The sequence below is a fragment of the Gekko japonicus genome, unplaced genomic scaffold, assembly GCF_001447785.1.
Source record: "Gekko japonicus isolate JY-2015 unplaced genomic scaffold, Gekko_japonicus_V1.1 scaffold442, whole genome shotgun sequence".
NCBI lineage: Eukaryota > Metazoa > Chordata > Lepidosauria > Squamata > Gekkonidae > Gekko > Gekko japonicus.
In genome coordinates this window covers 257,513-263,292 of record NW_015174288.1, presented here as the reverse complement: position 1 = coordinate 263,292, position 5,780 = coordinate 257,513, and positions in this window count along the sequence as shown.

Below are 5,780 nucleotides of genomic sequence, written 5' to 3'. Positions count from 1 at the left end.
TCTCAATTTCCAGTCACTTCCCACTAATGTCCAGGCACCAAGGCTACTGAGATCTCTCCCTTGCTTCTCTCCCCCTGTCCCTCTACTTCCTTCCAAGTGCAGCCCTTGGTGTCTTCCAGGAATAGGTATATGGGTGAGTGTCCTTACGATAGAAGTGCCTGTGCCACAATAGTCTTCTCCATTCTTGCATCTGGGGAAAAAAACAAGTAAGCTAAGGGTAGCATAAAAACTTGTTAGTCTTCAAAAGCCTTCTGTTTATTTTTGTTTTTAACAGACTGGCAGCACTGGCCCAAGTCTGAAATCTTTCCCCCCTTGATTTTCCAGATCTGAACAAAAGCTGGCCAGGTATGGAATCCGCAGTTTCATAGTCAGCCTGTAGGTGGTGGTGGTGGTGGTGATGATGCTGCGAAAGCTTTTCCTTTTGTAAGCGCCTAATGATTTCTAGCTGCTTCTTGACCATTGTTCTAAGTTAGAAAGGCTCCAGGTTTAACACACGCTATGCAGAAGACGTGTTTTCTCATCATTGCATTATAATGCCGAGAGAAGTTTTACTTACTAAATGTTGTGTCTGTCAGATATGCGGGAACCTGGCGATCCTAAAGGTTCAGGGCTGCAAATTCCATTCAGTTCTAGTTCAGTTTTATATACACGAGATCGCAGATCTTCCTGTTGCAATTAAATGGGGTTTTTTTTTTGAGTTTGATAAATCCCTGCTTCAAAACTACATTGAAATGCGAATGTAGACTTCCATAACGATACTATGAGTTGGGGGGAAGGGTTGAGTGAGAAGAGAACCAAGTCCGAGCAGGTCAGCAGCACCTCCCCGCCAGAGAGAGCGGGGAAATCCCGCCGTTTTCGCGCTGGGCCCGGAGGCCGCGCTACACTTGCCCGGCTGGGGTGGGCAGGCCGCTCTCCAGCCTTGCCCCGGTCGAAGCTTTCCTGCCCATGGAAAGCCAGCCGCTCAGGAAGACCCTGCCTAGCCCTGCCCCTGGTGGGCTGCTGGAGGGGAGCTTCGATTTACCTGGAACTTTTAACGGACCGGGTTTAAAAAGCCCGAAATCGAGCCGGCTGTCTGAAACTGACATCCCCCCAATTCCATTTCCCTGCTTTGCAGAACGAGAGGGGAGAGGGAATCCGGACCTGGCCCACTTCAGCCTGCCGACTGGGGAGGAGTTCTTGCTGAATGTCCTCTCACTTAAAAAGTTCCCTGCCTACAGAAAACCAGCAAACCAGGAAGACAGTTCTTCCAGCGCTCACCACGTGCAGGGGAGGGGGTTTGTTTTTTAGCACCTCTCAAGATTCTACATTTCCCCAAAATGCCACACCCGCCCTCTGAAGTCGCCCTGTCACTTCTTCGGACCTCGTTCTGTGGATGGTCTCTAAACGGAAGGGGCCACTCCTTTGCATTCAGCGACCTTGGGGGCCCAGCCAGCCATCGCGCCCGGGGTATTGTTCCCTGGCTGGCCATGGATTCCCAGCAAGCCACCTTTCCCAGCTCCGCGGCTTCTCCCCCGGGCCTGGCCTGGCCTGGCTCTCTAACTGCGCCCTTGACACAACCGCCACTTCTTCTGCGCTCCCGGCCGCTGAAAAGGAACGCGAGGAATGGTCGGCTCAGGCGCGCTCGGCCAGGTGTTGTTGTTGGGGAGGGGTGCGCAGGATTCCTGGCAGGCTTCCTCCTCCCGAGCCTGTCTGCAAAGCTCTGCGTGGCCATTGACCTGCGAGGGCTCTTTCAGGCAGGCACGTGCGGAGCGCCTTGCTCCAAGCCCCACACCGTCCCAGGGGCTCCCGGAGAGAAAGCCTTCCGGCTACAGCCCCCTTTCGAGAGGGAGGAGGAGCACATCTGGCTCTGCCTCCGCCGTCTCCAACTGCCCTCCGATCCCGCCAGGTCCGGGCGAGGCAGACCCGGCATTGAGCGGCGACCCCTCATCCCCCCGCCCGCTGCCCGCTGGGGAACAAACCCGGGGAACAAAACCGCAGCTCCTTTGCCCGCCCGAGCGCAGCGTGGGGGCAGCGCGGGCCGTCAATCTCGCCCTTTGTCCCGGCCCCCCCTCGCCCCCCGCTTTGTCCCCCAATCCAATAAGCGCCGCTTCTCAGCCCCTTCCCGGCGGTGCCTTTCAGAGCCGGCCCAGCCGCCCATTCAGGGCCTTGGCATCCTCGCCTGGGCCGGACAAGGGGATTACCGCGGCTGCCTGCCTGCCTGCTAGAAGGCGGGAGGCGGGACCCGCCGGGGCAGTGCAGAGCAGGCCGAGCTCCCCGAAACCAGTCTCCCCCCCCTTTGCCGAGGATTAGTTAATCCGAAGGAATCACACACACACACACACACAAACGCACGGCGCGCGTGGAAACCAGGAGGCGCCCTTTGAGCGCGGTGGCTGCGGGCCCCCAAGAGGATGCAGCCGGATCCCGGAGAGCGCGGGTCCAGTGCTACTCCAGGCTCTTGAAGTTGGCTACTACCGGGAAACCTCACCAAGGACCCTCGACGGGAAGACTGCCGCGGGTGTGTTTGGGTGATTTATTGGAAAGCGCTGTAGCCCGCCATTTCCCCTACCGCCTCCATGCTGGGGAAGGGAGCGTCGAGGGCGGGCTGGCGGCGGTCTCCTCTCCAGGCTGATTCACGGGAGCGATTTTCGGAGGGTGCTGCTTTTGGGCAGGCGCAGGGGACGCGAAGTCTCCCGCCAGCTGGCCGGCCTGATCCTCCCCGGAGCGCTCCTTCCTTCCTTCCTTCTTTCCCTCCCTCGCCCCCCCTCCCTCCCCAGAGCCAAGCCTGGAGGGACACATATTGCACCTGGTTTTATTGGATCCTTTAACTCCTGGGCGAGGGTGGCTATACCGATACACTTTAGATACAGCGGGGGAGGGAGGGCTGCCTCCAGCCCGGCTTTGGCTTTGTACAAGCGAAGCTGCTTGACGGCGGCCGGCCTCCTCATCCGCTCACCGCGCCGTCCCCCATCCGGGGTGAGGAGTCTGTCCTGCGCCCGTCCAGGGCCCTTCGCAGAGCCGTTTTGCGGAACGCAGCAGAGCTGTCCCAGCTCGAAGTTCCACGCTGCCGCCGAGGCTGGCTGCCCCTTGGCCGGCATCCGACTGGACGGGGAGAGCGGCCCGGCCCGGCGTCACCGAAGCGCTACTGCTGGTTCCTCTCCGCAGGCGGCCTCGGCGTCCCCGCCCCGCCCCGCCGCTGCGCCTGGCCCGAGGTCGACAGGGAGGACTGGCCGGCCCGCAGCATGTACTCTGCCCCCTCGGCGGGAAGCCCCCCATGTTCTCGTAAGGCCCCGCGGGCGGCTGCACTGACGGGGCCCCGCCACTGCCCGCCGGGTAGCTACAGCCGTAACCGGCGCCGTAGGCGGCCGCGGGGGAGCCGGCGTAGGCGTAGTTGGGGAAGCCGTTGTAGGGGTAGGCGGCGGCGTTATAGGGCGCGCTGTAGGCCTGGGAGCCGCTCAAGCAGGGCTTGCCGTCCCTCACCAGCACCGGCACGGCCACCCGGGGCGGCGGGGGCGGCTGCTGCTGGTGCTGCGACGCCCCGGCCGTCGAGCCGCCAAGCTCCAGCGCCTTGTCCTGCCGCTGCCGCTTGCACTTATAGCGCCGGTTTTGGAACCAGATCTTGACTTGCGTGGACGTGAGCTTGAGGCTGCTGGCCAGGAGCTCCCGCTCGGGCGCCGACAGGTAGCGCTGCTGCTGGAAACGCCGCTCCAGCTCGAAGACCTGCGCCTGCGAGAAGAGCACCCGCGGCTTCCTCCGACCCCGCGCCTTGGGCCGCTCCGACGGCTCCTCCTCGTCTGCCTCCTTCCCTGAAAGGGGGAGAAAGAGAAAAACTGAGACAGGGATCCCGGTGTGTGTGTGTGTGTGTGGGGGGGTGCTGGAGAATACAGGAGCAGCACAGAGGACGGGATCTTTAAGACGGGCAATGCAGTGATGACCTCCCCCCCCCCCTTGCTGAAGGCTGTCTTTGCAGCTCCGAGGGTCGCGCTCAACCGAGTCCTGAGTCTAGGCTGAAGTAGGAAGGCGCCGGTTCCTTGCAGCAGGAGCTCTCCGGAGCTCGGGCCTGGCCTCTGACCCCGGGGGCCCACCGGCAATGGCTCCCCAGACCGTGGGCTGCAAGAGGGGAGCATGGCCGCCACCCCCGGAGAAGCCCGCCGGTTGTGCTCCAGAAAAAGGCGCCTCGGCGTTGGTGGGAGGAGCGACAGGAGGGATGACGAGAGGATGGGGAGCTCCGCTGGCAAACTCGGGAAGGAAGTGCGCGCGCGCACGCGGGTGGCGGTGGCGGCTCTCCAAGCCGGGCCCGGGGAGAAGCCTCCTATCCAGGTGGCCTTTGCAGGCCACGCGGCTGCTTCTGGCCCGGGCTGGGTGGGAGAGGCTGGCTTTTCTCTGCCTCCGTCCCTCCCATCGGCGAGACCCTTGTTTGGGCCTGGCTCGCCCCACACCTGACAGCTGCCCTGCCGAGCCTCGCAACACGGCCCTGGCGGGCGCAAGGCGGCAGCCGCCAGCCGGCCCGCGGCCTTGCCCCGGAAAAGAGTCCCCGGCCAGGAGCCGCCGAGAGAAAAGGCTCCGCAGCCCGCGAGCCGAAGCTCCTCGCAGCCACGACTAGACAGACTGCTGGGGGGCGGCCGGGGGGCGGGGCTCAGGAGCGGAGCAGGGTTGCGGGGGGGGCAAGATCCCCCCCCCTCAAGCCACGGCCGGACTGGCCCAGGCTCCGGGAGAGCAAACGCGGGGCCGGGATTTGTCTTGGACCCCTCGCAGCGCCGCGCCGCGCCGGACCTCTTCTCCTGCTCTCGGCCTATTCCCCCCACCCCGCCGACCGAAGAGCCCCTCTGGCCAGCTGCAGCCGGGCCCCTCCCGAGTTTCGCCCGCCTCCCCGGCGCGGCTGGGCGTGAGCAGGGGCTCCCGCTCTCTCGGGCTTGCGGGCAGAGCGGCCGGATCCAAGCCAGAAACTGCGACGCCCGCAGAGCAAGGACGCGTCCCCAGAGGGCCTCTCAGAACCGACTCCCCCGGCCTGGTCAGGTCAGCAGGGGGCGCCCCGAGGGAGCGAACGCTGCGCGAGTCTTCTCAGGAGCAAGCCCCAGGCTGTCCCAGGAAAGGGCCAGTCCGGCAGAGGCCTCGAGGTGGGGAGGCCGGCGAGCCCCGATGTGCGTTAGAAGCCTGGCTTGCGGTTGCGAGTTCTCCTCGGGCCCTTTCGCGGGAAGAGAGGACACTACGCCGTCGCTGACCGACGGGGGATTCTGCCGGAGAAGGGGCTCCCTCGGCCGTCCCCTCTCCTCGGGGTCGCGAGCCTGGCCTCCTTTCGCGGACGAGCCCTAGCTGCCGCCGCCGCCGCTTCCCGCCGCCACCCCCGCGGCTCCCCCCGGCTGCCGTGCGCCCGTCGCGGCTACTCACCGCCCTCGGAGGCCCGCGCCGGCTCCGGCTCCTCCTTGGCCTGGCAGGTGCCCCGCAGCACCGCCTGCACGTAGCTCCCGGGAGAGAGCGTCGCGTCCCCTTGGCGCTTGGCCGCCGCCATGGAGCCCAGCAGGAAGGGCCCCCTCTCCTCCTCGTCGTCGTCCTCCTCCCCGTCCGAGAAGCGGCAGCCCAGCAGGCAGGAGGCGCCCGGGAAGGGAGGCTCGAGGGGGCTCCCGAAGCGCTGCTCTAGCTTGAGGATGTCCTTGACCGAGAAGGGCGTGGAGGTGGCCGGGCTCGGGAGCATCATCGGGGTCGGAGGGGCCCGGCCCGGCCGGCTTGCTGGCTGCGGAGGGGCCGAGGCGGGCGGAGGGGCGTCCGGGCGAGCGAGCGAGCGCGCCGCCCGGGCTGGCGGC